Genomic DNA, 23,668 nt, shown 5'->3' on the forward strand with positions numbered 1-23,668 from the left:
TGGTATATATGCAGATAAAAAAGAGAAAATGAAGCAAACAGCAGAGACAAACCCGATTTCAACCAGCATTGAGAAAGGCTAGCTGGCAAAAAGCTGGATAAAGGTAACCATGTGTGGGCTTACATGCATCCCAGGCAGGGAAAAAGGCGCTGTGGATTAGAGGTGATGATAAAACATCTCTGAGCGGAGGCGCCCACGCTGTGACAGGGGAGGCAAGATTTACCCGACAAACACCACGTGCACGCTGGCCGCGTACACCAGCATCACCCGAGCACGGCAGGAAAGGGGAGGGGCTCTGACACTGATGGTGAATTCCGTCAGTCGGAGACGTCCATATTCCCCACCAGACTGGCTACGTGGAGGGACTCATGCACCACGCCGTGACTCCAGTATTGGCATCCAACGTGGGGCGGGGGGGTGACGCCGATGCGCCGTGGGCGCCCGCACAACCCTTTTTAAAGCAACGAAGTGCACTCCCACCCGCACACCATACGGGGCGGAGGGGAGGGGGAGGTAGGGGGGACACACATAGTGCATCACAGCTCCCGAGTGTCAGGTACAAAGACAGTCCTGAACACAACCATGTCTCATCCCTAAAAGGGATGACACATCAGACGGCTGTGCTGCCACCAACCACCAATTTGTTAAAAATTCCAATTACTGCTGGTTTTAAATAAACCGGAAGTGACATGGTTGGAGTTTCTGATGAGTTGGAGATATTGACAGAACACCGGCTCCTCCTCTTGTATGTCATGGAGCTGGGTCTGTGTGTGTAAGGCAGGGCTGTAACAAGGTCCCACCCCCCCTAGACCGGCTCATGTGATAGTCTTCTAGATGGAACACTGATTGAATCAGTATTCCGCCTATCACATGAGCCGGTCTAGGGGGGCGGGACCTTGTTACAGCACCGCCTTACACACACAGACCCAGCTCCGTGACATACATCGGCCGCTGTGTGTGATCCAGGAAATGGTGAGGATGCAATTGATGGGCACAATTGAGGCTGCAATTGGTGGGCACAATTGGTATAATGCCTGCAGCCTCTGACCATCTCTTGTATCCTGTCCTCAGTCTCTAACCATCTCTTGTACCATGTTCGCAACCTCTGACCATCTCTTGTCTTATATCAGGACTGCAGTCTCTGAGGGGGAGTCTGGAGAGGAGTCAAGAGTGTGAGTGCCGCCAGGATGGGGGTCATGGGAGAAGTCAGACGTGTGTGGACTGTGGAGAGGAGATTATAGGAAAACCAGAGTCACCAACTTGGAGCCAACTGACTGAGCCCTGCACAGTGCACCTGAGAGGAGGCCAGTGACAGCGCTGCCAGGCAAGTCTGAGGGGGGTCACTGATGTAAGGGGGGGAGTGAATACAATAATATAAGGGGGCACTGATATAAAGGTATCCCGCTTATATCAGTAACCCTCCCCTTCTTTCTGCGGAAGGTGGTCTCTGGAAACCAGAGTCGCCCCCCCCCCCCATGTTCCTGGAGTGCCCCTTGATGATGGACCAATTTTACCACTTTTAATTGGAATTTGCTTTTATATATATATATATATATATATATATATATATATATATATATATATATATATATATATATATATATATATATAATACACTCTTCAAATATGCTTTAAAATGCATGGTTTTCCCTTTCATGAACAAGGAAATAATGATGTTGGGCTGGTATAATAATGCTATGGGGCTGTGTCAGAGGGGACCCCAGATAGCCTGGCAGGGTTAGAGGGTTAGCTGGTAATCACGATTGGGGTAGCCAGCAGTGTAGCCAATCTCTTCCTGCAGCACATCCACTTGAGGGTGGGGGGGGTGAGTCGGTATCGCGAGGGAGGGACCCGGGACACACTGGAGGGATCCACACAGCCAGCCATCCTCTGCACTTGTGCCCGCTGCTCCATGTCAGTCACCGAGAGCCGGGCACAGCATCGATCACTGGGATTCACCACTGGGATTTCATATGCGAGCAGCGCTCGCATATGAAAACGGTATTCAAACCACACATGTGAGGTATCGCCGCGATCGTTAGAGTGAGAGCAATAATTCTAGCCCTAGAACTCCTCTGTAACTCAAAACATGCAACCTGTAGAATTTTTTTAAACGTCGCCTATGGAGATTTTTAAGGGTAAAAGTTTGTCGCCATTCCATGAGTGGGTGCAACTTTGAAGCGTGACATGTTGGGTATCAATTTACTCGGCGTAATATTATCTTTCACAATATAAATAAAAAAAATTGGTCAACTTTACTGTTGTCTTATTTTTTAATTCAAAAAAGTGATTTTATTTATTATTTCATTATTGGTTTATGTCTTGTCTTAGTGATCTTTTCACAAACATTGTGTCATTTTTTTTTAAATAGCAGATAAAAATAAATATATTTCTGACTGCTTGAATTAATTTTTTGATGAAAAGCTGAAAACCATGGGCACTTGGGTATTAATCGTGGTGCATCGCGGAATCGAATCGAATCGTGGACAGGATAATCGAATTGAATGGTGAGACCAGTGAAGAGGCGCACCCCTAATGTTAATACATAAACGCCTATTACACATCCCTACACACCAGAAGTGGAAGAAGTAGCCATAGAGCCCCTTCCAGCCTTGCAAATGTGGCCTGTGCATCCAAGTGGTAATGACCCCCCCCCGGTCATGAAAGGATTAAATAAAAGAGGAAGCAATTCAAATGTAAATATAACAAATTTTTATTGTGTGTTTATGAAAGTATAATTATGGACCTGTACACAATTTTTTTCCTTTTCCAACTTTATATACTCGGATTAAACCAAGAGTCCTTTGGTAGAATCAATTGCCCAGAAGTGAAGATCTAGTGATCGCCCCATTCGCTGACACACTTTTGACCAAGAGATTCCAAGCCTGCCCACCACGGCAAGGTAGACTCTTCTAGGGCAGGACCTACACTAACTACACTAAGCTACCCTACTGGATGCTAGTCATCCTTTTTCTAATGTTGGATGTATGTTTGTAGTACGGCCTCATCCTATAATCTGTGTGTGCGATCTACTCTTTCCTGATTTGGTTGTGTGTGTGTGTACATCTATCTAAAGCATTGGAGCAATGTAAAACACAAAGTCCCCAAAATACTGTCCATCAAACCACCCCTCTACCTACTCTTCCTAGGCGATAGGTATCGGTGAGAAAAAGTATTGGTACTTGTTGTTTAAAAAATGGTATTGGTGCATCCCTAACTGAATGTAAACAAAAGAATTGCCAGCAATAAAATTTGAAGATAAATCAGCATGGGGTTCCCCCCAATCCATACTATGCCCATTAGGTCTGGTATGGATTTTAAGGGAAATCTCACTCCAAAAATTTAAAAAATAATTATGTGGGTTCTACCAAAATAAATACCAGAGATTTATCAAAGCATGCAACTTGGCAGGCTAGGAAAGAGAGGGGCGAGCGAGCGCCCAGTCCCCCACCCCCAACCATACCAGGCCACATGTCCTCAACATGGGGGGTGCTTTGGGGTAGAGGGGCTCCCCTCCCCCACCCCGAAAGCACCTTGTCCCCATGTTGATGGGGACAGGGTACTTTGGGGGAGGGGAGCCCCATACCCCAAAGCACCCCCCATGTTGAGGGCATGTGGCCTGGTGTAGTTCAGGAGGTAGGGGGGAAAGGACGCTCACTCGTCCCCCTCCCCCCCTTTCCTGGACTACCAGACTGCATACTCAGATAAAGGTCTGATATGGATTTTGGGCCTCCAAAGCATTATTTTTTTAATTTTGGCGTGAGGTTCCCCTTAAAATCCATACCAGACCCTAAGGGCCTGGTATGGATTGGGGGGGACCCCCACGCTGATTTATCTTATCCTAAAATTTTATTGCTGGCAATTCTTTGGTTTTCATTCAGCTGTCAGCGGGAAACCCGCCGACTGCTGATGAGTCATTAGTTGTAGAAAATTGTATAATGTACAGCCTCCCTTACTCCTCTTCTGGTCCTTCCATCACTGCAACTCTTCGTTCCATTATTATGCGTTCGTAATTCATTTCCTCTGTCACCCCAAGTTCTTCTTTCGTCACTGCTACTAGTTCTTTTGTCGTTGCGACGTTTACTTCTATTGCTGCAACTCCTTGTTCAATTATTCTGATTGTTTTTTGATACATTTCTTCTTTCTCTGCAAGTTCTTTTTTAGTCTTTATGCGGAGTTCCACCCAAAAATGGAACTTCCGCTTTTCGGAACCCTCCCCTCCTCCGGTCTCACATTAGGCACCTTTCAGGGGGGAGGGTGGAGCAGATACCTGTCTAATACAGATATTTTGCTCTCACTTCCGGGCATAGATACCCGAGCCAGCCGCCGGTATCTACGCCCCTTCTGTCCCCCCCCACCTGCTGTCTTCTGGGAGACACTCAGGTCCCAGAAGACAGCAGGGACCAGTGACATCGCGCAGCGCGAGTCACGCATGCATAGTAGGGAACCAGGAAGTGAAGCCTCAAGGCTTCACTGCCTGAATCCCTTACTGAAGATGGCAGCGGCAGCATCCGAGAGCCGAGGGATCGATCGGCTTCTGGTGCCGACATCGCAGGCACCCTGGACAGGTAAGTGTCCTTATTTTAAAACTCAGCAGCTGCAGTATTTGTAGCTGCTGACTTTAAAAAAAAAAAAAAATTGGGGGGACCTCCGCTTTAGTCTTAGTCTTCTTCCCTCACTTCTTTTTTAGTTGCCACCAGTTCTTCTTTTTCTCTGCAGATTTATCTGGCATCTTTGCAAGTTCTTCTTGCGCCGCTACGAGTTCTTGTTCCCTCGCCGCCAGTTCTCTTTTAGTTACTGATAGTTCTTTCATCGCTGTGACTCCTTCTTTTTCTTTGTCTGCTAATCTTTTTTGTGTCGCTGTAAGTTCTTTTTCCTTCACTGCCAGTTCTTCTTTTCTAGTTTCTGCTAATTTTTCTTGCATCTCTGCAAGTTCTTGTACCCTCACTACCAGTTCTTGCGCCTCTGCAAGTTTTTGTTTAGTCACTGAGAGTTCTTCTTCCATCGCTGCAACTTCTTCCGGCGATGTGTGTCTTTTTTCCATTATTGTGCACACTTCAGTCAGCCGTGTGTGCATTTTGTTCCTCTCAGTGATTCCTCCTTCCATATCTCCGCTTCTTTCGTCTATCACGATGCATACTTCATCCTTTGCTCTGCATCCTTCTTCCATCACCGCCGGGACATCGTTTTCCTCTGCGCCTTCCATCTCTAGGACTCCTTCTTCCATCCTCTTTAGCCTGTCCCTCTTTCTTGGTCTGCAACAATTTCTGTGGAGATAAAGAAAGAAATGTTATAAAAATGTGTCCATAAACCAGTAAAAAATTTTCAGAATTAATAGCTGACGCCACTTAAATCTGTGTTTGATAGAAAACAAATAGTCACACGCCATCACCCCATTTGTTACTGTTACCAGTAGCCTCCGTTCATTCACCCCTCCCCTATAGAACAAATGTTAAAGGTGTTTTAATCTCATGATGACCGGTGAGGGGCTTGTGCTGCTAAACCCCGGGTAATAAGTACAGAAAACACACCGCCTCGGTCTGATCAATTGCCCACCTATAGGAAAAGTGGTAAATATTGGGAGGGGGGAGGGCTCAGATAAAGTGGGTGATAGCATGAAGATGTGTAATGGAGAAAATCTATGAAGAATGTGCAATAACTTACATGAAGTAACGTACTGCTGCAGCGACTCCAATGATTAGTAGTACAACACCGACTGCAGCAAAGAACAACACTAATGGAAAGAAGTCACTTCTCTGCAGTTGATAGTAGATCTTGGTGAAAAAATTCACAAGGAGATCAATGACTAGTTTTCCTGTATCATAAGTAGCAGTGTCCATTGTTGTTGTCGTTGTCACTGTCATTGTTGGAGACATCATGGGGACCTCCTCAGTAGAAGTGACTGGAGGGGTCTCCCCTTGTATCTCCACAATGCTTTGGTCCTCCCTGACCGTCTCGGTATCAGCGGTCTCAGTGGAAGTGACTGAAGGGGTCTCCCATTGTGTTTCCAGGTTTCTTTGATGCTTCCTGACCGTCTCGGTATCAGCGGTCTCAGAGGAAGCGTCTGGAGGGGTCTCCCATTGTGTTTCCAGGTTTCTTTGGTCCTCCCTGACTGTCTCGGTATCAGCGGTCTCAGAGGAGGCGACTGAAGGGGTCTCCCATTGTGTTTCCAGGTTGCTTTGGTCCTCCCTGACCGTCTCGGTATCAGCGGTCTCAGAGGAAGCGTCTGGAGGGGTCTCCCATTGTGTTTCCAGGTTTCTTTGGTCCTCCCTGACCGTCTCAGTATCAGCGGTCTCAGAGGAGGCGACTGAAGGGGTTTCCCATTGTGTTTCCAGGTTGCTTTGGTCCTCCCTGACCGTCTCGATATCAGCGGTCTCAGAGGAAGCGACTGGAGCGGTCTCCCATTGTGTTTCCAGGTTGCTTTGGTCCTCCCTGACCGTCTCGGTATCAGCGGTCTCAGAGGAAGCATCTGGAGGGGTCTCCCATTGTGTTTCCAGGTATCTTTGGTCCTCCCTGACCGGCTCAGTATCAGCGGTCTCAGAGGAGGCGACTGAAGGGGTCTCCCATTGTGTTTCCACTTTGCTTTGGTCCTCCCTGACTGTCTCGGTATCAGTGGTCTCAGAAGAAGCGTCTGGAGGGATCTCCCATTGTGTTTCCAGGTTTCTTTGGTCCTCCCTGACCGTCTCGGTATCAGCGGTCTCAGAGGAGGCGACTAATGGGGTTTCCCATTGTGTTTCCAGGTTGCTTTGGTCCTCCCTGACCGTCTCGGTATCAGCGGTCTCAGAGGAAGCGACTGGAGCGGTCTCCCATTGTGTTTCCAGGTTGCTTTGGTCCTCCCTGACCGTCTCGGTATCAGCGGTCTCAGAGGAAGCGAATGAAGGGGTCTCCCATTGTGTTTCCAGGTTGCTTTTGTCCTCCCTGACCGTCTCGGTATCAGCGGTCTCAGAGGAAGCGTCTGGAGGGGTCTCCCATTGTGTTTCCAGGTATCTTTGGTCCTCCCTGACCATCTCGGTATCAGCGGTCTCAGAGGAGGCGACTGAAGGGGTCTCCCATTGTGTTTCCAGGTTGCTTTGGTCCTCCCTGACTGTCTCGGTATCAGCGGTCTCAGAGGAAGCATCTGGAGGGGTCTCCCATTGTGTTTCCAGGTTTCTTTGGTCCTCCCTGACCGTCTCGGTATCAGCGGTCTCAGAGGAGGTGACTGAAGGGGTTTCCCATTGTGTTTCCAGGTTGCTTTGGTCCTCCCTGACCGTCTCGGTATCAGCGGTCTCAGAGGAAGCTAATGAAGGGGTCTCCCATTGTGTTTCCAGGTTTCTTTGGTCCTCCCTGACCGTCTCGGTATCAGCGGCCTCAGTGGACATGGGATCTGATGAAATAAAAACAAAGGAAATTCACTTAAATGTCCAAATAATGAGCTATAATGTTCAACAAACCAGTTTCCATTCATGACTATAAATCTATTCCAAATGTCCCTGATCCAATTGGCTATGAATCAAGGACAAATCAGGTCTCTTTATTTATTATTTTTTTATTTTTTTTATTTAATGCTTTCCATTGTAGAGGAGAGTCTTATTGACCCCCAGATCTCTCCATAAAGAGGACCTGTCACTGCTTATTTGTATCACAAGGGATGTTTACATTCCTTGTGATAGAAATAAAAGGGATCGCTTTTTTTTGTAAAGGAACAGTATAAAAATCGAAAAAATGTAATATCAATAATAATATACATAAAGCCCCCCCCCTGTGTTTATGTGCAGTGGTGAACGCATATGTAGGTCGCGCCCACATATGTAAACGGTGTTCACACTTGTGAGATATCGCCATGAACGTCAGAGCGAGGGTAATATAGATCTCTGTCCTCTGTAACTTGTATTGCCTATAGAGATTTTTAAGTATTGTAGTTTGACATGCCATGTTGGGTATCTATACAACACAAAATTATCTTTCACATATTTACAAATCAGTTAGGGTATATATTGTTTTTGTTTTGTTTTTTTTGTTTTTTATTTATTATATTCAAGTGTATTTAAGTCCCATTTTAATATAACAATACATCTACTTGTCATTACAATCTGTTATACAAACAAAAATGTCATGTATCATATAGCTTTACAGTCATTAGATATGGTGGGTGCATTAGTTTTTACAGACTATTCCTTTATTTTCAGCCAGTGATTAGCCAGTAACACACCTCCTGTCCTAGGGTGGCTACCAGTGGCGGTTGGTGCCCGAAATTTTTATTTTTTTTTTGGGGGGGGGGGGGCGCAAACAAACTGAAAAATACTGAACCGAAAATTAATTCGCAATGCCACACAACAGGGTGGGATCGGGATGCAGTGCTCTGCGCCCCGAGCCCACCTTATTTTGAAGCCTATTAGAGCCTCTGGCTCTAATCACGTGCTTCAAAATACACACACCCCGCCTATCCCCGCCATAGTATTTCATGTGTCCGCTGTCTTGAAAGGGGCCGGGCACATGAATAGGGAGTGCGGCAGAGGTGTCAGAGGGGGCGGCGCCCATGCGCCCACAATGCATGGGCTGCCACCGGTGGCTACATTCACTCTGCCACTGTAACTATAGAGGAGCAATGTAGCAACCATTGGACAGCAGCATTGTTAATTTGTCTGTATGTGTCTTTTTCAGAAATAAATACCAGCTGACCGTTGTAACTGTCACTTTTGCTGGAGAACTTGTTTTAGTAAACAGACTTCCTGACAGGTAATAAGCTATTATGGGGGATGGGGGACTCAGGAAAACAAAGACTGCTGCATTACTGATAGTGACAGACTGGACCATAGATAACATTTTTGGTCGTAGTGTCAGTGTCCCTATAGGTATATAGTGTAATGGTCTCTATAGGTGTATAGTGTAATGATCCCTATAAGTGTATAGTGTAATGATCCCTATAGGTGTATAGTGTAATTGTTCCTATAGGCGTATAGTGTAATGATCCCTATAGGTGTATAGTGTGATGGTCCCTATAGGTGTATAGTGTAATGATCCCTATAGGTGTATAGTGTAATGATCCCTGTAGGTGTATAGTGTAATGGTTCCTATAGGCGTATAGTGTAATGATCCCTATAGGTGTATAGTGTAATGATCCCTATAGGTGTATAGTGTGATGGCCCCTATAGGTGTATAATGTAATGATCCCTATAGGTGTATAGTGTAATGATCCCTATAGGTGTATAGTGTAATGATCCTTATAGGTGTATAGTGTGATGGTCCCTATAGGTGTATAGTGCAATGATCCCTATAGGTGTATAGTGTAATGATCCCTATAGGTGTATAGTGTAATGATCCCTATAGGTGTATAGTGTAATGATCCTTATAGGTGTATAGTGTAATGATCCCTATAGGTGTATAGTGTAATGATCCTTATAGGTGTATAGTGTGATGGTCCCTATAGGTGTATAGTGTGATGGTCCCTATAGGTGTATAGTGTGATGGTCCCTATAGGTGTATAGTGTGATGGTCCCTATATTTGTATAGTGTGAGAAGTGATGATGAGATACATTACATCAGATTGTAATGACCAGACGTCTCCCATGTTGATGATTTTTAGGTATAAGATGTGTGTTTTGGGGAGAAAACTGGCAGGGAAGGGGTTATCAGATTAACCAGCAGCCCAAAAGTACTCTGAGCTGTACCTGCCCAGCCTGGTCCTGGTCCTCTGTAGACCCCCCCATCCCCCCAAAGCAGGAGAAGACCCCCATAGAATGAACAATAAACCAAAACCTGTAACACTTACCAGTCACGTGAATGATGACCTTCTTGAATGGGTAACGCGGGACGTTGTCCACGGTGAGGCGGACCTCGTAGGTTCCGCTGTCTCTTTGCAGGACCGGGCCGATGACCAAGGAACAATCCTCTTCATCTGAGAGGGTCAGACCCAGATGAAACCTTTCACTTTGGTCCTCCTGCAGGTTGATAATATCATGGTACAGGATAGGTGAGTAGGGACCGTCTCCTTCTGGAGTCATTCCCCACTCGATCCTAACACTACTTGCACCAGAGAGATGATTGGTGGTGACCACACATGGGATCACCACTTTAGAGCCGGCTGTAGCATCCAGACGGGTGTATATTGGTCGGGCATGAGCGTATTCTACACCACATGCCAGGTACACACAGCAGAAAACGACTACAAACGCTTTAAAAAGGCTCATTTTCCAAATTTGTCACAAAGAAAAGAGAAAAGTGACAAAGAATTAAAGATTCTTATCTTATCTATAAGTATTCGCTTAGCTAATCAGAAAAAATCTGAATATTCGCTTAGCAAATTGAATGAGGATTCTCAGAACAGATCACAGGTGTGCTCTGTACAAGTCTAGCTCAAACTGAACTACACACAGCAGGGAGGTTGATTATATCAGCTGTCTCCACTATGATGTAAATGTCTCCACTATGATGTCATCAGTGGCAGTTAGGATGAACCTCGCTTAACCGCACTGCTGCAAACTGCTTGTTCCTGCCAGCAGCACTGCATTGCAAATGTAATGTCAACCAAGGGTTAGTTTTCTCATGTTGTTTGTCCCAATGTATGACTGCTGGAGAGTGAATACCTACATTTCACTACATAGAGAGGTGTATGGGGGGGGGGGGGGTTTATCTGCTTGTTTTAAATTTAAAAGTTTCACTGATCTCAGCTAAAAAGAAATCCAACATTTTTGTTTAGCTGGCCAAAATTAACAATCGCTTTGAAAAAATAAATATATAAAAATAAAATGTCTGGAAATGGGGGTTGGGACTGGACTTTATCTGCTTGTCTTTCATTTTCAGATCTCACTGACCTGAGCTAAAAATAGATCCAGTGATTTGTCAGTTGGCCAAAATTACCGGTCACTTTGTTGGAAATAAATCAGCGTTTTTATCTCGGTGTGTTGGGTTTGTGAATGAAAGGCGGAGTTCACCTTTTCCTGAAAATTACCAATACAGTCCAGGGAGACGCTACAACACACCGCCCAGCTAGATTCATTGTTCATTAACCCCTTAGTGACTGGTGGTAAAACACAGGAGAACACAATTTTGTAGCTCTGACATGTGTTAGAGTCCTTTCACACTGAGGTGGGGGAGTTGTCGGCGGTAAAGCGCCGCTATTGTAAGCGGCGCTTTACCGTCGGTATGCGGCCGCTAGCGGGGCAGTTTTACCCCCTGCTAGCGGCCGAAAAAGGGTTAAAACCACCACAAAGCGCCTCTGCAGAGGCGCTTTGCTGGCGGTATAGCCGCGCCGTCCCATTGATTTCAATGGGCAGGAGCGGTGAAGGAGCGGTATACACACCGCTCCTTCACCGCTACGAAGATGCTGCTGGCAGGACTTTTTTTACCGTCCTGCCAGTGCATCGCTCCAGTGTGAAAGCCCTCTGGGCTTTCATGCTGGAATGAAAGCAGCGGCACTTTTGGGTCGGTTTGCAGGCGCTATTATTAGCGCAATAGCGCCTGCAAACCGCCCCAGTGTGAAAGGACCCTTGGTAAAACTGTACATATCATTAGTGGGAATGCTTCAGCAGTCCCACTATTGTTATTCGTTTTTATTTATTTTTAATCATAATTTTTTTATTCCGTACGTTTTTTGGCTCTGCATAACTTCTGCATACTTTCAGCTATTAAAACTATTCAACTTTTAAAATGTTCATCACTTTCAGCTAATGATGATACTTTTTCAACTTTTTTTCTACTATTTATACTTTTTAAAATATTAAGCTTTTTAACACTTTTTTTTAACATTGAAGTCAATGAGAGCATGCGTCAAATCCTTTTATATTCAGCTATCTGGCTATATCTTTTCAGTTTGATATCTTTTACAGTTTTTGTGAAAAAGCTGTTTAAATGTATATATGGGGGGGTTATTATATGTATAAATGGGGGGAGGGGGGTGTATTATATGTATATATGGGGGGTGTATTATATGTATAAATGGGGGGAGGGGGGTGTATTATATGTATATATGGGGGGTGTATTATATGTATAAATGGGGGGAGGGGGGTGTATTATATGTATGTATGGGGGGGTGTATTATATGTATATATGGGGGGGGTGTAGAATATGTATATATGGGGGGTGTATTATATGTATATATGGGGGGTGTATTATATGTATATATGGGGGGGTATTATATGTATATATGGGGGGGTGTATTATATGTATAAATGGGGGGGTGTATTATATGTATATATGGGGGGTGTATTATATGTATAAATGGGGGTGTGTAGTATATGTATATATGGGGGGTGTATTATATGTATATATGGGGGGTGTATTATATGTATATATGGGGGGGTGTATTATATGTGTATATGGGGGGTGTATTATATGTATATATGGGGGGTGTATTATATGTATATATGGGGGGGGTATTATATGTATAAATGGGGGCTGTGTATTATATGTATATATGGGGGGTGTATTATATGGGGGGGTGTATTATATGTATATATGGGGGGGTATTATATGTATATATGGGGTTGTATTATATGTATAAATGGGGGGGTGTATTATATGTATATATGGGGGGGTGTATTATATGTATATATGGGGGGGTATTATATGTATATATTGGGGGGGTGTATTATATGTATATATGGGGGGTGTATTATATGTATATATGGGGGGGTATTATATGTATATATTGGGGGGTGTATTATATGTATATATGGGGGGTGTATTATATGTATATATGGGGGGGTGTATTATATGTATATATGGGGGATGTATTATATGTATATATGGAGGATGTATTATATGTATATATGGGGGTGTGTGTATTATATGTATATATGGGGGTGTATTATATGTATAAATGGGGGGGGGTGTATTATATGTATATATGGAGGGTGTATTATATGAATATATGGGGGGGGTGTATTATATGTATATATGGGGGGTGTATTATATGTATAAATGGGGGGGTGTATTATATGTATATATGGGGGGTGTATTATATGTATATATGGGGGGGTGTATTATATGTATGTATGGGGGGGTGTATTATATGTATATATGGGGGGTGTATTATATGTATATATGGGGGGGTGTATTATATGTATATATGGGGGGGGTGTATTATATGTATATATGGGGGGGTGTATTATATGTATATATGGGGGGTGTATTATATGTATATATGGAGGATGTATTATATGTATATATGGGGGGTGTATTATATGTATATATGGGGGGAGTATTATATGTATATATGGGGGTGTATTATATGGGGGGGAGTATTATATGTATATATGGGGGTGTATTATATGTATATATGGGGGGGTGTATTATATGTATATATGGGGGGTGTATTATATGTATATATTGGGGGGTGTATTATATGTATATATTGGGGGGTGTATTATATGTACGGTATATATTGGGGGGTCTATTATATGTATATATTGGGGGTGTATTATATTTATATATTGGGAGGGTGTATTATATGTTTATATGGGGGGTGTATTATATGTATATATGGGTGGGGGGGTGTATTATATGTATATATGGAGGGAGGTGTATTATATGTATATATGGGGGTATGGAGGGGTTTATTATATATATGTATGGGGGTGTATTATATGTATATTTGGAGGGTGTATTATATGTATATATGGGGGGTGTATTATATGTATATATGGGGGGTATATTATATGTATATATGGGGGGGTGTATTATATGTATATTTGGGGATATGGAGGGGTTTATTATATGTATGTATGGGGGGTGTATTATATATATATATTTGGGGGGTATGGGGTGTGTATTTATATGTATATTTGGGTGATATGGGGGCATATTATGTATATTTAGGGGGTGTATTATATGTATATATGGGGGGTATTGTATGTATATTTGGGGGGTATGGGGGGGGTTATATGTATTTTTGGGGGTGTATTGTATGTATTTTTGGGGGGTATGGGGGGGTTTATTACATGTATGTATAGGGGGTGTATTATATGTATATATGGGGGTGTATTATATGTATATATGGGGGGTGTATTATATGTATATATGGGGGGGTGTATTATATGTATATATGGGGGGGTATTATATGTATATATGGGGGGGTGTATTATAGGGCTGGGAGATTTTATTAAAGAAAAAAATCTTTGATTCTCTTAAAAAAAAACCTCGATTCACGATTCGAATCGAGTCTTTTTGGAAACCGCGCCGGTCCTGAGGCGCTGCGGGCATGAGTATTTAGGCGAGGCCGCGGCTTCGGCCTAGTCCGCGGCGTCCGGCCTCGCGGACTAGGCCGAAGCCGCGGCCTCACCTAAAAACTCCTTGCCCGCAGCTCTTTAGGCCCAGCCCGGTGTCAGCGCCGGTCCGGAGGCGCTGCAGGCATGAGTTTTTAGGCGAGGCCGCGGCTTCGGCCTAGTCCGCGGCATCCGGCCGTAGCCACGGACTAGGCCGAAGCCGCGGACTCGCCTAAAAACTCATGCCTGCAGCGCCTCGGGACCGGCGAGGTGAAAAAAAAAAAATCTAAAAAAATCGATTTGCTTAAATTTTGAATCGATTTGGCCTCTCAACTCGATTCAAGATTTAAATCGATTTTTTTCCCAGCCCTAGAACAATGGTCTGGCAATTACTTGACTGAGTTCCCTAAGGTGCAAGTCATCTATCTAGGTGACTTATTAATGTTAAGTTTTAAATCTGTTCCTAATTCTGTCTTGTTAGCCATGAGGGTGCTTCCTGTGATGTGTCATGAGGATAAACACTGCAGTTTTGGTTACTGAAGCCCCCCGATTCCCTCGTGAAGACTGAGGTGAAGAAAATAAATTCAATACCTTCACCATCTAACCATCCTTTGTAACCAGATTCCCTTCCCCATTCTTTATGGGGTCAATATGGTCTGTCCTCCCTCTTTTACTGTTTATATACTTAAAGATTTTCTGGGATTTTTTTTGCTCTCCTCCGCTATGTTTTTTTTTTGTTCTATATTGGCCGCCCTAGTTGCACTTCTTGATTGCATTCTTTGTAAAGTTTGAATGCTGCTGATGATCTCTCAGCCTTGTATTTTTTGAAGGCCTTCCCCTTAGCTTTTATATGCATTTTTACATTGGGGTTAAGCCACCCTGGACTTTTGTTAGCTCTTTTAAATTTATTTCCCAATGGGATGCACTGGCTAATACCCCTATTTATTATGCTCTTAAAGCAAACCCATCTCTCCTCCGCATTCTTTGTTCCTAAGATTTGATCCCATTTAATATCTTCTAGCAAGGTTCGTAGTTTAGGGAAATTGGCTCTTTTGAAATTCAGTGCCTTTGTATTCCCCTTATGTTTACTATTTATACTGAAGCCAAATGACCTGTGATCACTGTTTCCTAAATTGCCCCATTTTTCCACATCCATGATCAGGTCTGTATTGTTGGTAATCAGTAGATCTAGTAATGCTTTGTTTCTAGTTGGTGCGTCTACCATCTGACCCATGAAATTGTCCTGCAAGACATTAAGGAACTGGCAAACCTTAGACGAATGCGCGGTTCCTTCCGCCCAGTCTATGTCTGGATAATTAAAATGCCCCAATATGATGACACTTCCCATCCTTGCAGCTAATCCAAATTGTGATAGGAGGTCTGTCTCCTCCTCCAATTAGGGGGCTTATAGCATACTACCAGTATTACTTTCCCCTTGGTTTCATCCCTTTGGAGCTCTACCCATAAGGATTCCACCTCCTCCCTAGCTCCCTTAGTGATGTCTTCTCTCACATTCACTTGTACATTATTCTTGATATACAGGCATACCCCTCCCCCTACATACAGCCATTCACTTACATTTGAGGCTGTATGCAGCACGTGCAGCTCCCCAGGTGCCGCAAAGTGCTGGGAAATTACTCTAGGTCAGGGGTCTCCAAACTATGGCCGTGGGCCACATCCAGCAGGCTACAGGATTTTATCTGGTCCACAGCTAGTGTGTACTGATTGAGGATTAATGTGCTTGTGAACTTAGAAGGTTTTGTTTTTTTACGGTAAACTATAGACTGTTTAGCTGTTTTTTTTTTCATTTTGGATAGACTAAGGGAGGGTAATAACCCCTGTCAGATTTTTTTTTTGCGATCTGTGTCCCATTGTGGAGATTTCCCTTCACTTCCTGTCACATAGCCAAACAGAAAGTGAGAGGAAATTCCTACAAATTAAGAGAATTCCTTGGGGACCCCCAGGTCACCAGAACTAGTGTCCCCATTGAAAGATTTCCCCTCTATTACTTCCTCTCGGCCTACCCAATCCACCTCCTCTCCTGATTGGCCGGGAGAAAAAGCCAGAACATGATAGCGAATATTGATTTGCTAGTGCCAAAAGTGAGAGCACTGCGCCCCGAGACCAACCTTTTTCAAGCCAATTAAAGCCTCAGGCTCTAATCACGTGGCTTAGAAAAAGAAAAAAAGAAACATAAAAAACTCCTGAGTCCGGCGCCTTGCATGCACCCCCACATGCAAACTAGGGGGGCCCTACGGCCCTAATGGACCAGCCGCTCCTGGTGGGGATGCATCCTCTGCAATAATCTAAAAAAAAACCTTCTGTGGTCTGCTCTCCCTCCAGCCACTCTTCTTTTTTTTTTTTGTAAACTTACTTAAGCCCAATCTCAATCCAGGCTGTGCACTAGAGCAGAGGCTTTCTCGTCTCTCTTTCCTCTTATTGGATGGGAGACCACAATGGGAGCCATGGGCTCCTGCTGCTGTCAATTGCAGCCAGTGAGGAGAGGGATGGGGAGGTGGGCCACACTGGTTTCTGTGTGTCAATGGACACACACACACACACACACAGCTGGCTCAGGAGCAAGCATGCATGAATGCCCCCACAGCAAGCTGTCAGCTATGGGGGCAGGAGACAGGAGCACCAGCTGTGGACCCCAGAAGCGGAGGATCGGGGTTGCTCTGGGCAAACCACTGCACAGAGTAGGTAAGTATAACATGTTTGTAATAAAAAAAAAAAAAGGAGAAAATCCTAGGTTTACAATCATGGTCTGCAGAGGCTTGCTCTTCTTCTGATGTAAGGGTTGACTTTGATAGGGATTTGTAAAATGCACAATGCTGCCCTCATACTTAAATGTTTGGAGAATATAATATGCCTACAAAAGCCCCATGTGCATGAATCCTAATTGTATCACTCTGTAGTTCATTTATATGATGATGCTGACTGACTTGTGTGCATGGTAGAATTGTGAAAAGGAAAATGTGATTACTTGCTATAGGTAAGTGCACATCACTGCTCTGTGATTAAATAATCCACACGGAGCAGAACGAAGTCTGTAAAACGTCTCTTAATACCAATGTGATGGAAAGACGTTAAGGAATAGTAGAGTGTGATAGCTGAATAGGGAGTTTAATTGTAGCATACCTGAAGATTCAATAGGAATAATTTGGTCACCTATTGTGCTGGAGAAGATGGAGAGCCTTGACAGACGGCTCACGTTATTAGATACACATTTGGCACGTCTTTGTACTCACAGATCGGTTTTGCCCACTTCATTATCATGCTTCATATTCCAATCCTCCATAGACTGCATAGTCCATCCTCAGCCAGGCTTCAATGGAGACAAATGGATCTTCTCCTGATGGTGATACAATAGATGTTCTTAGACTTCCCTTTCAATCTGCTTGAAAAACATTGGCATATTACATTCTTTTTTTTTTTTCAAAAAGATGGCGACCTTACCTTGTACACCACCAGGAAGCTTTATTCATGAAAAATAGCTAAGAGGCTTCATTTATGAGGGGCTGCACCATACGGCTTATAATATAAACCAGGTGAGACAATTAAATTCCAGGAATGCCCGCGGCGTAGCACTATGGTGACTACAAGTTACACAGCCATTTGCACTCAAGCGTGTTTTGACATGTTCTAACTTACACTCGCCTGGGTCGCAGACCAGTTGATTCTATGGAGTAGTAGAAGAAATAACACAAGTGTGCGTTGCCCTATGAGCGGAAAATGGGTGACCGGAATCTGGAGCAGAGGATTAACATCAAATTTTGCATGAAAATTGGCAAAAGTGTGAGTGAAACTTTGGATCTGTAACAACAGGCTTAAAGTGGCTGTAACCCCCCTCCAAAAAAAAACCCTGCAAGACAAAAGCATAATGAGCTAGTTATAGCATAGCATACTAGCTCATTATGTATTACCTTAGACCGAAGCCCCTGCAGCGGTCCTCGTTCACCGCTCCGGCCGGCGACATCGCTCCCGGAGTTACTTCCGGGTATCGCGGGCTCCGGCGCTGTGATTGGCCGGAGCCGCGATGATGTCACTCCCGTGCATGCACGCGGAAGCCGCCGGTAAAGGCACAGTCTAACTGAAGCAATGGCACGTACGTTTAGGAGAGATCCGGGGTAGCTACAGGTAAGCCTTATTATAGGCTTACCTGTAGCAAAACGTGTGTTGTAAGGGTTTACAACCACTTTAATAAGGTTCCATGAAGACATCGTGTTTTTGAATGGCATACAGTAGGTGGTTTAACCACTTCAATACCTGGCACTTTTACCCCCTTCCTTGCCCAGGCCAATTTTCAGGTTTCAGCACTGTCACGCTTTGAATGACAATTGCGCGGTCATGCAACACTGCACCCAAACTAAGTTTTTATTATTTTGTTCACACAAATAGAGCTTTCTATTGGTGGTATTTAATCACCACTGGGTTTTTTATTTTTTGCTAACTCAACAAATATAAACTGAAAATGTTTGAAAAAAAAACTTGTTTTTCTTTGTTTGTTATAAAATTTTGCAAAAAAATAATTGTTCTTCATAAATTAAGGCCAAAATGTATACTGCTACATTTCTTTGGTAAAAAAATAACCCAAATCAGTGTATGTTATTTAGACTTTATTATACAGTCCACCACAGTCCTATGGTATATATCTAAAAAGTTATCAATCCTGATGTACTGACGGCCTATCTCATTTCTTGAGGCCCAAAAATGTCGGGACAGTACAAATATCCTCCAAATGACCCCTTTGTGGAAAGTAGACAGCCCAAGGTATTGAGAAAGAGACATGGCGAGTTTTTTGAAGTTGTAATTGTCAAATTTCTTATTAAGAAATGTTTTTTTTTTTTTTTTTACATACTGTCACCAGGGCAGTATAGTGTAATCATATGGTGGTGATCAGGGACACTGACTGGAGACAGTACAAAAAAAAAAAAAAAAATGACCTTTTTTTTAAACACACTGGGGAAGTGATCAGAATTTTTTTACACATTATGATTGCTTATATCAGTGAATTTCATTGCTATAAGCAATAATTTTACTGAATGAAATCAATTCAGTTTGTTTTGTTGTAATTAGCTGTGATTGGCCAGAGCTAATCACATGGTACAAATGGGCTGTGATTGGCCCCTTCTGTACCATATGATCACTGTGACCAATTACAGTTAGCAACACAATTGAAAGGAAGCCATCCATTGTTTACAATTGTCATGTAAACTGCTGTGATTGGTCACAGAGATCACATGGTACCGGCAGCAAGCCGGTACATTGATCAGTCATCACAGCCGTGCTCGAGGCTCGATCTGGGAGGACGTCATATGACAGCCACCCAGATTGATGAAACATGCCTCCCAACATTTTGAGATGGGAATGAGGGACACCTACTAACAAATGTATGTAGGCATAGGACACGCCCCCTGCCACACCCCCTTAAAGGAGAATTAACTGAAAAAAGGTTAATTAAATCCACAAGGGACTTTTTTTTACCAATACTACCCCTTTATATTGGCTTTTAAAATGTATAAATTTAGAAATTGGATGAAAGGTTTAGCACTGGGAGACACTTTTTGAAAGATAAAAAGTGCATTTTATATACAACTATATGGAACAGATCAAAATGAGGGACAAATGAGGTGGAATGAGGGACAGAGGGACATTGCTCCAAATCAGGGACAGTCCCTACAAATCAAGGACAGTTGGGAGCTATGGATGAAAGGCCTGCCCAGCCTGTAGCAAAATGATGGCCGGGCGGGCCTTTTGTCAAACTGGTTAAGGAGGGGTGGGAAGGTGTCCATGATGATGCAAGAAGTGGGCAGCCAAAAACGCAAAGGATGGTTGCAAATGTGGACAGAGTATGAACCCTCGTATGCCCATGCTGGTGTGCTTTTTTTTTTTATCACAAAGGAATAGTTCACCGCACGTTCGGAGAACATGGTACAACGATCAACCCATTGTTACTTGGAAATTCTGAAAAGGTTATGGGAATCCGTTTGGAGGAAAAGACCGCAACTCCATCATGACAATGCTCCTGCACAAATAGTCCATTCCGGGAATTAAATTGTCACTCCTCGTATACCAATGGACGGTTGGTTTAGGTAATAAAGTGACCCCAGAGATGTTTAATTACCGGTATTACAGCGGTATAACCGCGCTGTCCCAAGATGCGGCTTGCAGGTGATTTTTTCTTCTCCTGCCAGCGCACCGCTTCAGTGTGAAAGCCCTCGGGCTTTCACACTGAACAAACAGCGGAGGCTGTTTAGGGGCGGTTTGCAGGCGCTATTTTTAGCGCAATAACACCTGCAAACCGCCCCAGTGTGAAAGGGGCCTTATAAGAACAAACATCCATCAACACAGACCCAGTTCATTAATGAACTTTCTCGTCCCCGTCCCCCCCCAATTTTTTTTTACCCCTCACCCCATTTTTGCAACACGGCCCTGATGCATTCATATGTGTATGATTCAGTATTTTGCATTTTTAATGGTCTTTAAAGTTTTGACAATTGTAGCAAAATCCCGGGCCCCTCGAGGCCTAATGGTGACCTCCAAGGTTAGGGACAGCTGACATCCTTCCGTGTAGAGTGGGTTGCAAGGCATGCTGGGTGTAATGCAAGATGAAAGGGTGGGCGCCAGACACTTTTAGAATGCAAACAGAGATTTATTGTCTTTTAAACAGAACTGTGGGAGAGAGGGTTAGGGCCAGGACACCCTTAGGTAGATGTCATGTTAATTGGCAGACTCCGGGACTTCTATAGGTAGACAGTTATACCAGTGAAGGCCTCCAGCCGGCACCACTTCTGTATAGGTAGGACCGTTGTCTTCTTTGGCAACAATCTTGTAGCTGTTACTAACAAGCTCCCAGTCTTTCACTAGACTTCAGATCCACTAGCCACTGGATCCCCTGAGCTCTTCCACTTTAGCACTCAGTGTCTTCCTTTAGTGTCACCCTCGCTTCCCTGCTGGGACCCTGACTTGGCACTCACAGATACTCCTCAAGCTTCACCCCCCCTGGCACGTTAGGTCCCTGCCTTGGTACTCACTGATGCTCCACAAGCGTCACCTCTGCTGTTCTGCTGGGTCCCTGACTTGGCACTTGCTGAAGCTTTCCCACTTCTTCACCGTCCCCGGCTGGCGAGAAGTTTGCTCTGGTACTGGCCTCAGCTTACTCACAATGGTCTCCGGTAGCAAGGTGGATAGTCCCTTAGTGGTGACAGCTTTCCCTCTACCTCCGACCACGACTGGTTCCCCGGCCGGCAGAACCATTACTTCTGGTTGGACTACAAGCCCGCAGTCCCTGCGCTACTTCTAGATAGGCTCTCAGATAGCCTAGCATCCAGATGTCCCCGGGGTAGGCCTTAGGTTTCTGGCCCAGCAGCCCGGGGGAATGTAACACACGTCCACCCGTCCAGGTGGCACAGAACCCCCGATCACCGGACTCCACCCAAATAAATAGGCTCTCCCAGCAGGCCAAGGGATCCAAGAAAATCCCTGCCCATTGGCTGAGATATGCCATTCATTCATAATCTGTCCTTGCTATGCCCTTGTCTTATCCAATGTCAACAGCTACCCGGCCACCTAGTGACAGAAGAGATAAGTGCAGCAATTCCAGAATTAGGGGAAAATCAATTGATCTCTTAAGGCCTCATGTACACTGCTGCTCCTAAACGGATATTTAGGAGCAGTTGGGAGTTTTTTTCAACTGCCCCTGAACTCTCCTCTATGTTATTTTATCTGTCCATGTACACAGGGTCATTTCTAGGCAGTTGAGTTTAGAGGCTTTTTTTGGAATGCAAAAAAATGCGTTCAGAAGCTGAGTTTAAAGGCATTTCAAGCGCTAAATGCGGCTAAACGCGACTAAACGCTTTTCGTTTACAGGCGTTTTTTTAAATTTTTGGCTATTTAAAAAAAAAAGAAAAACACTTCTAAACGTAAATGCGGCAAAAGGCGGTAAGTAAACGCGGCAAAACTGACATTTTAAACGTCGGTTACTATCTGTCAAGTTAAATTGTTCAGGAGAGGTTGTAAAAACGTCCCGTATACATGAAGCCTAACAATTGGCCAAGGCAACTATCTCCTGCCAACTAAATTTAATAGCAGCCCTGCCTAAACATCAGGGTGCTACACAATATTTCTGTATGAACATTGCACAGTATAGTTTAATGCTAGCCATACACCTACAGTTTTATGTTTTGAAGACTTTCATTTTAAGAATGTTCGTTTGCTTTTCTAATCAATAATGGAATCAAATTGATGTTTGTTTTCAATCTACAGTGCGGAGAAAATTCAAAGGTGCAGGATGGAATTTTTTTTCTCGCACGAACGAAGTTACATTCGTTCTAAAATCAAATGTTAAAAACAAGACGAATTTTCGAACATTTGTCCTGTCATGGAATGTACAAAGAATTTTTATATGAATATTTGTACGCATATTCTCGTCCGGAAATCTAATAGTGTATGGCCAGTATTGGGCCTCATTCACAAAGGTTTACCTATCTGTACGTTGATGCGAAGGGCCGTATTTGCCCACACAGGATGCATAGGTGCCCCTTGCATCCTGAAGCAGGTAGCCCCCTTTGCTTGCCTTTATCAGGCCCTTGAAACTCTATTCCACCCACTGATACAAGGCACTATTCCTTTTACACCTATAATGGGGCATATTTCCTGTCACTGATTCCAACAATAGAGCACTATTCCTTCCACTGACCCAACAATGGGGCACTATTCTTCCCACTTACACCAATGATGGGGCACTATTCCTTCCACTGACCCAACAATGGGGCACTATTCTTCCCACTTACACCAATGATGGGGCACTATTCCTTCCACTGACCCAACAATGGGGCACTATTCTTCCCACTTACACCAATGATCTGGCACTATCCCTCCCACGGACACCAATGATGGGGCACTATTTCTCCCACGGACACCAATGATGGGGCACTATTTCTCCCACGGACACCAATGATGGGGCACTATTCCTCCCAAGGACACCAATAGTTACATAGTAGGTGAGGTTGAAAAAAGACACAAGTCCATCAAGTCCAACCTATGTGTGTGATTATATGTCAGTATTACATTGTATATCCCTGTATGTTGTGGTTGTTCAGGTGCCTATATAATAGTTTTTTTAAACTATCGATGCTCCCCGCTGAGACCACCATCTGTGGAAGAGAATTCCACACCCTAACCGCACTTAGGCCCCTTTCACACTGGGGCGGTAGGGGGCATCGGCGGTAAAACAGCGCTATATTTAGCGCTGTTTTACCGTGGTATTCGGCCGCTAGCGGTGCGGTTTTAACCCACCGCTGGCGGCCGAAAAAGGGTTAAAACCCCTCGTATAGCGCGGCTATGGGCAGGAGAGGTTTAGGAGCGGTGAATACAACGCTCCTTCACCGCTCCAAAGAAACGGCTGACAGGAGATTTTTTCTTCTCCTGCCAGCGCACCGCTTCAGTGTGAAAGCCCTCGAGCTTTCACACTGAACAAACAGCGG

Source organism: Aquarana catesbeiana, linkage group LG10, assembly GCF_042186555.1.
Source record: "Aquarana catesbeiana isolate 2022-GZ linkage group LG10, ASM4218655v1, whole genome shotgun sequence".
In the NCBI taxonomy this organism is placed as follows: domain Eukaryota; kingdom Metazoa; phylum Chordata; class Amphibia; order Anura; family Ranidae; genus Aquarana; species Aquarana catesbeiana.